Here is a 12,335-nt window from a genome sequence, read left to right on the forward strand (position 1 = left end):
CCTAAAGTCACCTATGCGTTTTCTTTTGTGAATTGCCTTTTCATATTCTTTGCCCTCTTCTCTTTAGGGTTTGTCTTTTTATAACTGATTTATATTTGGTTCTTTATATATATATTCTGGGTATAATATTTTGTTATATTAAAAATATAAAAACATTTCTTTTATATCCTTTGATTAACATAAGTTTTAATTTAAATGTATTCAATTGTATAAGACTTTATATTTACATTTTTATGTCTTATTTAATATATTTTCACTGTCACAAAATCATAAAGACATTCTCTTCTATTATCTCCTAACGATTTCCAGATTTTTTTCTCTGCAGATATATAATCTGTTTAATAAGACAACAGAATGACATCGTGCATATTGTTTTATAACTTGTTTTGTCATTTAGCAATACATTTTGAGCATCTTTTCATGTGAATAAATATGACAGTAGTGTTGTGGGTGGGGTTTCCCAGGAAACAGTCTTGGAGATAGGGATTTGTGTGCAGGAAGTTTATTAGGTATTGCTTTCAGGATCAACAAGTATGGGGAAAGGGAATGAAGTAGGATTAGACAGGAGGGCAAGCTAGGTGATGGTGCAGGAGCAACAAGGGCACCAGCTTTGTAACTTAGAGGGCTCTGCAATGTTATCCCACATTGATGGAAGAAGGTTCGGTCTTCATACTTCTATGGCATTTGATGTGAACTGCCCCTGAGGCGGGGGTGTAACACCGGGCAAGGCTATTGACTTTTTTTTTAAGATTTATTATTCAGGCATATAAGAACTGGGGTCTGTACCAGAGGTGTGGGGGTGAGAGGATTCACCAGAGACAGAGTCAGGAACAGAACAGGCAGACTGACTGAAACACACTGCTGAGGGGAGCAGCGGGTGAGACAGGTGAGGTCTGCTGTGCCATGTGGGTAGCTCCCTGTCCAGGGATCGAACTCATGCTGCAGTGGCTGTGGATAGCTTCATAGGTTGCATCTTAATCCCTTGTGCCACCAGGGAGACCCAAGGGTATTGACTTTAGCTGAGTACAATTCCCAAATACAGCTAGCAGGTGAGAGCTGTGAGCCTGTAACACTCCCAACACCTGGGTGTCCTAAAAGGGTACCTGAACAGCACATTACAGAATCTACCGTATTGGGGAAACGTTCGACTTTGAAGACCCTTGCTCACTTAAACAGATGACCTGCTGTAGGCAATTGCTGGCATCAACAGTATCTATCCTTTTATCAGGAGAGCAAAAGCTTTCTCAGAAGTCCCTAGTAGACTTCCCCATATATGTCATTGACTAGAACTAGAGCACATGTTCATCCCCAGGTGCAGGGGAAGTTGGCAAAATGGGAACAGGATTTGCATGATTTTGAACCTGGAGCAGTGAATATTGCTGCCCTAAACAATCTCTGGGTTCTGTTAGCATGGATGAAGAGGGAGAAGGATCATAGACATGTAACTAACAAGGTCTGCAACAAATAGACCTCTAGAAAATAATTTGGAATAATTCATATGGACATAACTTACTAGAAACAGACTTCGTGTTGCTAGGCCTTTGTTTTTTTCCAGCTTTTTGCTGTTACTATTCTGCTACAATAAATATCCTTATAATTATTCCATTCCCATATCAATTATTTCTTCAGAATGAAATGCTAAATCTGAAATTGCTAGACAGTGGTAACATCCCTTTCAAAGAATTCTGATGCAGATTACCAAGATGTACCTTAGAAAGTGTCTGCAAATTTATGTTTTCCCCAAGCAGTAAATGAAGAGGTCTGTTCCTATTGACACTGGCTATTAAAACTCTCATTAACTGTCATCAGTTTTATAATTCTTGAAAATTATCTAATTTGAATTTGTATTTTGCATTGATTTTTGCTAATTTTTGTATTGTTATCCAAAAAAAAAAGAAGTACCTTGGACTATTGTAGTTTTCTGGAAAGTATTGAGATCGCTTTTAGAGTGCTATATAAATTTAATTCTAGCAGACCTGCTTTGTTTTGCTGACCAAAACTAGAAACATACTGATTAACAGTGTTTCCTTTTTAACAATGGGCCCAAGGAACTTCAGGGCATTTTGACCCAGTACCTTAGAATTTTTATTGATAACAATGAGACTGATGATTTGAGGAGGTCTTGGTGTTAACTCCCCAAACTGCCTCCACCCCACCCCACCCCAGGGTTCTGGTGTTGAGCTTGGTTACATTTCAGGAAAATGGATTGGTGTTACCAATACCTAAATATATACACAATTAGTATTCACAGCAGCAGCAGAAGAGTTATGCAAAAAGTACTTTATAGCATGAATATTTTTATGTCCTATAAACTGCACTCTGTATAAGTGCCAAAAATATTTTTAAAGTATCGCTCAGAAAGGTAAAAGAAGGAGAAAAATCATTTTGCTAATTAATCCAATGAAGAATGATGACACGTGACCTTAGCTAGCTTATTAGGAAACATGGCCATGCTATTTTGAAACCGTTTCCTGAAAATGTAGTACATGAATAATATATCTCCAACTCGTTTATACTGTCTTAAGTTTAAAAGGGTTAACAACTATTATTATAGTAAAAGGAAAACCATAGTGCTACCAATCTGAGAAAAGAACTTGAATATTTTACTTGTTCTAAGTATATGAATACATTGTACTAAAATTGCTGGAATAATTTTTATTGCATTTTATTAGTTGTATAATCATGATTGTACTTTATAATTTTCGCACACATTGTTATCTTGCATAGTTATAAGTACCATAAATTCTAAACACTAGGGCAGTAAAATAACACTAAGTCCATATACACTGAAGGTTAAAATTACAGAAAATGGAGCTTCCAGATTGGTGAACATGTGACGATCTGGGGAAGAATGGCTCACATAGAGAGGGCATGGATTTCCATTCCTTTCCCCCATACCTAACTTCTAGATTAATAAATAATCTTTGAGGGCCTCCCTACTGGCCTAGAAGTTAAGTGTTACCACCATGACGGCCTGAGTTCAATCCAGGCTTGTCTCGCCCGCTGCTCCCCTTAGCAGTGTGTTTCAGTAGAACTGCCTGTTCTGCTCCCCACTCTGTCTCTGGTGAATCCTCATACCCCCTGCATCTCTGGCCTATACCCCAGTTCTTCTATGCAAAAATAAATAAATAAAATCTTTGAAAAAATTTATCTTTGAAAAACGAGCAATAAACTAACAGCGCTAAATCATGATGTGAAAATATATGGCCAGTACATCTTCAGTATATCTGCCCAAATGAGACTGGAAAGTTCGGGGACGGGGAGAGGATGCAAGGACAGGAATTTTCCATTTCCACAGATTGGTAAACAAGAGGTTAAACAACCTAATGACACTAGATGCCAACACCTGTTGCCATAAATTTTTTTGGCCCATTGTGTTTTGTTACTAATTTTTTTTTTCGCCTGTGTATTTCTAAGCTATCTTTTTACAGTTTTTACAGCTTATCAAGTTGGCTGCCTTTAAAAAATAATGGGAGGCCCTCCCCGGTGGCGCAGTGGTTGAGCGCTGAGTTGCAAAGCTGCCCGCGGCCTCTGCAGCGCCGGTTCGATCCCCGGCTGCTCCCTGGCCACCAGAGGAGTGTCCCACATGGTGCGCAGACCTCTCCTGCCGCCCGCTGCTCCCCTCAGCAGTGTACTTCGGTCCTTCTGCCTGCTCTGCTCTCCGCTCTGGCTCTGGTGAATTCTCTCACCCTCCCACGCTTCTGACTGTGCCCAGTGCTTGTATAAATAAATAAAAAAATGAATCTTTAAAAAAAAAAAATAATGGGAGTAGACAGACTTAGAAGTAAAAAGTCACAGACCTTGAAGCAGACCAGTTGAGACTGCAGCTGTGGACACACCGCCTCCATGACATGTTCCCCTTGGAATTGGTCATGAGCCATGCATGACCCTCGAGCTGCAGCTGATAGGTGCTGGCGACTAGCCCACTCTCCTTGCTTTTTCAGCCGATAAAGTTAACTCCTTTGCTTTGAAACCCCATTTCTAAAATTTGTGGAGGCCCCTAGGGCCAGCACCTCAGAGTCATGTCCAGAGATGTTTCCCCAGAGCTCTTTCCTTATTCTCTCACTCACCAGTGAGTGCCAACTCCTTGCCTGCCCTCCCTGCGGAGTCCTCTTTTTAATCTAGACCAGAGGGTCTCAAGAGCCCTTTCCTGGGCTTGGGAGCAGGGCCCCTCAGTCCATCCTTCTGGTTTCCAGTGGGTTGAACAATGAACAGCAGCTCCACTCCACCTCCCAGTTTATTCACCTGCGTGGTTAGAGGGTGGGATTGGACTGAGACCCCTGGATCCTCTCCAGTGCCAGTGACAACCACGGTAAAGATGAGGAACTTGAGTACCCCATTCAGATAAAAATACAGGAAAAATGAGCAGTCTGCGCATATAGTAGGTGGAATTGTAGTACAGCCTAGCTTTTTTGTGAACCAATTCAGCAACATGCAAACAGAGCATAAAAAATTAATCACACCTTTGACTTAATAAATCTGTGTCTGTGAGTCTAAGATAATTATCCTAATTCCAGAAAAACTTTTATACATACAGATATTGTTACAACATTATCTAAATGATGAAAATTATAAGCATCTTGGATGTCCAAAAATTGGAGAATTAATAAATGAGGAAGTCATTAAAATGTTATTTAAACTATACAATATATATTGCAGTTTAATGACATTTTAAATGGAGTAAAGACAATACCTGTGTTATTAATAGGTGACTCGTAGGATTTTTTTTTTAATTTTATTTTTATATTCCCCATACAATTACAACCCCCTTATTTTGACCCCAAGCCCTCCTTTCCCCGCCCCCCACCCCCCATAGAGTGTCTCTGGTTCATAGTTGTTTGTTGATTTTGATATTTTCTTTCTTATAGTTATTCTTTTTCCTGTTCCCTTATTTAAGTTTTCTAGATTTCTGCTATGAGTGAGACCATCCGGTATTTTTCTTTTTCTTTCTGGCCTAAAAATATGGAACGCTTCACGAATTTGCGTGTCATCCTTGCACATGGGCCATGCTAATCTTCTCTGTATCGTTCCAATTTTAGTATATGTGCTGCCGAAGCGAGTACTCGTAGGATATGTTTACTGAAAAAAACACGGCACAGGAAGACTGAGTATAGGGAATATATTTTGGGAATATAAATATAGGTACATATTCTGATTTTTTTCAAAACAAAACAGTGGAAAGATAAAGTAAAAAACTATTGAAAGTGGTTTCCTAAAAGGGGAGGGAGGGAATGTGGCTTGAACAAAGATGGACACTAGAGCTCTCTGAATTTATCTTGTTTCATAGTGTTGTTTTGTGTAAAAGATGGTCCTCAAAAATCCCCACCTGCTGATATTTACCTCCTGAAGTGTTCTTTGACATTGTGTAAAGATTGGTCCTTGTTACCAATACAAGTTGGCAGAGGAGATGATACATAATTTCTAAGATTAGGTTCCAAAAAACAACTGTGTTTTCCATTTTACTCTTTCTCTTGGATCACGTGTTCTGGGGGAAGCCAGTTGCCCTATAGAGCAGTTCTACCTGGTGAAGATCTGAGCCAAGCCAACAACAATGTGGGTGAGCCATCTTGGAAGCAGGTTGTCAGGCCCTGGTTAAGCCTGGAGATGAATGACTGCAGCCCTGGATGACATACTGGCTGCGTTTCATGACAGACCTTATGCCAGAACCACCCAGCTAAGACATTCCGAATTTCTAACCTTCAGAAACTGTGAGACAATATGTGGTTGTTATTTTAAATTGCTAAATTTAATTAATTTGTTATGCAGCAATAGATCACTAATACACATTGGAAACATAAAATTGTTTTTAAATAATTTAAAAACTGAGTGCAATCAAGAAAAACCAAGAAGCACGCCTTAGAAAAATGAAGAGTGGGGCCTCCCTGGTGGCGCAGCACGAGTTCAATCCCAGGCCAGGGAGCTAACCCACATGGTGCAGCAAACCTCTCTTGTCTCACCCACTGCTCCCCTCAGCAATGTGTTTCAGTCACTCTGCCTGTTCTGCTCCCCACTCTGTCTCTGGTGAAACCTCTCACCCCACCCCCCATACCTCTGGCCTGTATCCAAGTTCTTGTATGCATAAATGAAGACTAACTCAGGCAAATGAACTTAACATATATCAAGTTGGTTGCAAACTACACAGAGTATAATTATTTCTTTTTTTTTTTAAATTTATTTATGCACACAAGAGCTGGGATACAGGCCAGAGGTGTGGGGGTGAGAGGATTCACCAGAGACAGAGTGGGGACAGAACAGGCAGACTGACTGAAATACACTGCTGAGGGGAGCAGCAGGTGAGAAAGGAGAGGTCTGCTGTGCCATGTGGGTCACCTTCCAGGCCGGGGATTGAACTTGTGCTGCAGTGGCTACCGATTACTTCATAGTGCTAATGTTTAACTCTATGTGCCACCAGGGAGGCTCCAGAGAATAATTATTTCAAGTGACTAGCCAATACAGTACTTGACTGTACATCCCTAGTGGGCTAGATTCTAAGGACAAAAGAAACTGCAAATAAATCTTAAATGACATATGTTCAGTTATACACTGTTAGTAACATTGGTATTGTCATTCTAACAGTATCCTATTGATGACCTCTCAAATAAGCAGCCAATTATTTAAAAAGTCAAATGGGTTTATTTCAGGATCAACAATAACAAATAATTTGGAAAGTGAGGTGTCATGGTTAAACAAATGCACACTTCTTCAGAATAAAAGAAGGAAACTTAAAAATATAAAGTTGAGAGGGTCTGTTATAAACAGAGTTCATTGGAAGAAACGGGAGTCTGAAGTACAGTGGTTTTTCATTTGCTGGGTTGTGGCATTCTCTCATTGACTGAGCTGTTGCTGGGTAAAGAGGAGCTTCTCCACTGGGGCAGCAAAGTAGCGTCACTTCCCGTGGAAGAGGCAAGGCACGTCTCTTCGGGTTGGATTCTGCAGTGTGTGCTCATTGTGCATGTGTGGTGAACTCTCCTCTTCTAGCCTCCTGACCTCATTAAATGAGATTTCTGTATATTCATTTTCACATTATTTATATAATAAAGCCAATAAATCATTATGCTAATATCATTAAGAACCAAGATTATATATATGAAAGAGAGACAAAGACAAAAATCAAAGAAATTAAGTCAAATCCTTTAATCTTTAATTTGAATTGGAAATAGCAGTATAATTCAGGTTTTATTTTTCTTTTTCTAAAAAAGTATGTCTTTCCTAGCTCTGTGCCCTGAAAATACCTAAAAGAAATGACAACATAATAACAATAAATACCCAGCATCCAGATTGTGGTGACTAAATATAATTTAAAACAAACAAACATGCAGAACTCCTTAGGGAAATGACTAATTTCAGTTCTGAGACTGGAAATGTAAAAGATGAACCTGAAATATCCTGTCTTACTAGAAATTAAGGACCACAGAGTCATAGTAAAGGACTAGGGAACCAACTTAAAGGGGTTCTCACTGGTTCAAGATAGGGCAGTTTGAACATCAAAAAGCAGAAAGCTTGCAAAGTAGTGTACATATTTATACATTAAATATTCTAAGACTCCATGAGTTCATAATGATACTAAAAAATAAAACCTTACTGGTCACTTTTTGGAAGTTGCTAGGATACCAACCTATTAATCATAAAACTGGCAAATAGTAAAAAACTAAGCATTTATTCTGCCTACTATATTTCAGAACATCCAGAATTAATGTGAAAGTTCTTCATTATAAAAAAATTCAAGCTATGAAAAAAAACAATTAGAAAATCACCATTTCATGAGGAAATGTATGGGTTATTGCAATGCCTTAATACCTTCATCTAAGTATTTGGTTATTTGTATGCATAATATGTAAATATTCATTGAATAGTTCATTTACTTTTTGTGCATTTCATTGTCAGTAAAGTATACCTCTGTTGACCTCAAACAAAAGCAATCTGTTGTTCCAACAACAAAATGGGTTTATTTGAAAACAAATTGAAGGGAGGGCATATTGGAGAGTGTGTTCATGGCAAGACTTATGTGTACTTCCTGGAATCCAAGACTTACAACTCCCTCTATGTATTCAGGAGGAAATTCTCAGCTCTATCAGAGGGGGAAACAACATCATTTCTCAAGGGGGATGCAAGACATGTTGGGTTTGCTCATTTATGTATGTGTGGGTACTCTCTAGCCTCCCAACATCATTTAGGTGGAATGCTGATTATTATTATTTAAAGATTTATTTATTTATGCATACAAGAACTGGGGTAAAGGCCAGAGGTATGGGGGTGTGTGTGTGAGAGGATTTGCCAGAGACAGAATGGGGAGCAGAACAGGCAGACTGACTGAAATACACTGCTGAGGGGAGCATTGGGTGAGCCAGGAGAGTTCTGCTGTGCCATGTGAGTCATCTCCCTGGCCTGGGATCAAACTCGTGCTGCAGTGGCTGTGGACCGCTTCATAGGTTGCATCTTAACCCCTTGCACCATGGGTGAGGTCCGAAATGCTGATTATTAATGTTCACACTTCAATTTAATACTTTTATTTCAGTTTAAAAATTAAACCTCGTTTTTAAAAATCACCATCTTGTCTTCCAATGAACTGTAGTAAGTACAAAGCACCCTATGAAATATGTTTGCCAAAAAATTGAACTTAAATCTAGCCAAGACTCCAGATGTGTCTACCAGCTTCAGTAAATAAAGAAGACAATAGGATGCAACCAGACAAATTTGGAATATGGGACATTCTACAAGATAAATGACATAGTTTCTTTGGTGAACTAATAATATAAAAGAGAAAGAGAAGGGTTATAGAATAAAGAGACATATGAGCCATATTAACCAAAACATGTGGACATTGTTTGGGACTTGATTTTGGAGGGGAACAAAATTTGCCATCTTGAAATATGCCCCTTTGGTATATTGATAATTTTGAGCTTTTGATTTTTAAGAAGTAGTAAACAAGAAAAACTCTGAAAACCAAGTAGATGTTACCCTTTTGGAAGAGACATGTACAATGGATAAGGGAAAATCTCCATTTGTAAGGTGTCTCCTCCACTGTACCAGGAAGTGGAGGATGACTAAACCTCTAGAAACTTTTATCAATGGAAAAGGTGGAGTTTAAATCTACATAATAATCATATCTTGTTTACTGTGCTTTTCCTGGTAAACTTTCTTAACTGGCTTTCCCATTTCTTCTCTGCCCACCCCACCCCTAACATCTTTTGTCTTTAGGTGAAGATGTTATTTTAAAGGGTGACTTGGATGGTATTGGGGATTTAGTTTTCCAGAGTCTCTCACATGTACACAGAAGTATGCATGTTATTAAACTTATGTTTATTTTTCTCCTGTTAATCTGTCTTTTAATACAGGGAGTGTTTCAGCCAAGAATCTGGAAGAGTAGAGGGAAAATTATTTTTCCTCCCCTACAATATAAACAAACTAACTGTAAAATGCCATTTTGATACAACCAGGAAAACTTTTTTCCATTTTTATTGAGACAATTTACTTATAGCACCATATACATTTAAGGTATATAGCAATATATATGTATACACACATATGCATATATATGTACATATATAACCACAATACATTTAATTAAAATGCATCATAGATACAAAAAAATAGGGTTTTTTCCTTGTGACAATAACTCTTAGGATTTACTCTCTTAAAAACCTTCAAATATACCATATAGTCATGTAGATTATATCTCTAATATTTATCTTATAAACTGAGGTTTGTACCCTTTGACCACCTTCATCCAATTCCCCTAATCCCACGACCCACTGAGAACAAATGAATCAGGAAAATTTACCATATTGGGTATTATATGCTTTAAGGAATTAGTGTTTATTTTATTAGGTGTGATAATGGTATTGTGTTCCTAAAGATTGTATTCTGGTGAAATTATGATTTAATTACTCCAGGGGGAAAAGAATCAGGGAGAATAAATTATGCAAGAAAGTCAAAGTAGTAACTCATTAAGCTATTCTCTTTAGTTTTGTATATTTTATTAAGCTATTAAGTTATTAAGCTTCAAACTCACCCTTCCATGCTCTTCCTTTTGATTCCTGGGTTGGGATTCTACAAACCAGGCTTCTGCTTTACAAGGTACTTCCGGTTTGACTCCGCCTATGGGGGGGCCATAGAGGGAGACTGCAAGGCTGGAGGACAGCAAGGAAATTGGAGTCCTTTTTCTTCCTTGTTCTTTCCTGTCAGCTTCCAGCTTCCGTCCGCATCTCCCTCCAATCCCCTATCCCACCCCAATAACATTTCTTCACCTGTGCACCAGTGGCGCCCTTCCATATGTACCCCTGAATCCACTTTGCAGTTTTCCGGCCTTCACAGAGCCAGCTTCACGGATCTCCCGTTGCATATAGCAGCATGAGGTGAGTTGCACCTTGTGCTCAGAGGTCTGAGTCCCAATCCCATGAAGCCCTTCCTTCAAGCATCTAAGTTATAATAAGCTGTAAGTTCTTCTGAGTTGGAAACTTCTAAGTTGTAAGTTCTAAGCTTGTTTCCCCAGCTTCGGGGTGGAGCAGCTTCCTGCAGTTACTTTGTCTACAATACCTTTCTCTTTTCACCTTTTGTGTTTAACAACTTTGTGCTTTGTTAACATATTTTGTTAAATCCTGTCCAAATAACTAATGTGGTTTCTGTCTCCTGACTGGTCCCTGACTGAGAGGCACACCAACTCCCATCTGTCATAGTTGAGGGCTGTTGGGGGTGGGGGAGGGGTTCGTCTCCAGCATTGCTTGTCTGCCATATGTGTGACAACGCTGACTCCAGCAGCAACAGAGCAGGCCCCAGTAGCAAGAGAAAGCCTTCCAACAATGTAATGTTAGCAATTGGAAGTTGGGCCAGTGTACTATGTTGATAAGGGAATGGGGATGGTGGGGGGGTGGGAGAGGGGCTTGACAATGTTTGCTATTCAGCCATATGCCCTTTATTTTTTTTTAAGATTTATTTATTTATGCACACAAGAACTGGGGTGTAGGCTACAGGTGCAAGGGGTGAGAGGATTCACCAGAGACAGAGTGGGGAGCAGACCAGGTGGATCCACCGAAATATACTGCTGAGGGGATCAGCGGGTGAGACAGGAGAGGTCTGTGGTGCCATGTGGGTCACCTCCCTGGCTGGCTGGAACTCTTGCTGCAGTGGCTGGCAATAGCTTGATAGTGCTGTCCTTAACCCCTGTGCCACCAGCAAGGTCCTCAAATTCCCTTTATAAAAAATTAATTTCTGGTTACACAAGCATTTGTGAAAGACACTTATCCTTGAAAGATAGTTATTAAGCATAAAGCTAAAGTTCTCTCAATCACCATTTCCAATTCTAATTGCCCTCTCTTCCTTAATCCCCAGAGGTAACTCTTCAGTTCTCATCTATGGGTACTTTTCTACATCTGTATGCTTATTAAAATATACATGGCGTTATTTTGTAGGTTTTGTTTTTATTTCAAAGTATACATATCTTTTTGCAATTTCCTTTATTCCCTAAAAAGTTGTCTTGGATGTCATTCTACGTTATGACATAAAGAGCCACCTTATTCTTTTTTAACTGTTGCATAATATTCCCCATTATGATTCTAGGGAATTTTTGTGTTAACTTTGTTGTTGCTGTATGTCCACTTATTAAAAAATGTTATGATTAATATACACACACTGGGTCTTTGTACCTATTTTGGAATGTTTCTCTAGGGTAGATACAGAGTGATAAAAATACTAGTTCAGAGAAAGTGCATTTTTTTAAAAATTGCATTAAATGCTAAAAACGTGTCCTCCAAACTATAGATCCAGTTTTCAAATGCACTAAAAGGATGCCAGTGTCCTTCTTACTATACTACTCACTGTAGATGCTTTAGCCTACATTTCCACTTCGTACTTGTTCTGGATTCCTTTCGCAGAAGATAGCACAGGGGCAGAAAGCTGTCCAAGGAGCCACCAGAACTACTGTAATTCAGCAGGAGATATCTACATCTTCAGGGAACCTTCAGAGTGGTAGCATGTATATGGTGTCCAGCTGAGAGCTGACAGACTGTTGGAGTGGATTTGTTCCTGAGCACAGTAACAACTCCTGGAAATAATCAGGTGCATTTTGTGGTGCTTTGAATTCCTTGCATGACTGGGTGGTGGGATAATAAGTTTCTACTTAGCTTTGTTTCAGAAAACAAACAGGTCCACCAACAGTGGACCTGGATGCCTGTAGAAGTGACAGTTAAGAAGTAAAGCTAGATAGTTTCCTTCAGTTACTAAATATATCTTGGTCTGGGATCCATGGTATATTTTGCCATGTGAACATTGGGGAAAAAAGGTTTTTTTCAGGCAGAGGAAACAACAATGATCAAGGATCTGAGATGGGGCTATGTTTA

This window comes from Talpa europaea, assembly GCF_964194135.1.
Source record: "Talpa europaea genome assembly, chromosome: X".
In the NCBI taxonomy this organism is placed as follows: Eukaryota; Metazoa; Chordata; class Mammalia; order Eulipotyphla; family Talpidae; genus Talpa; species Talpa europaea.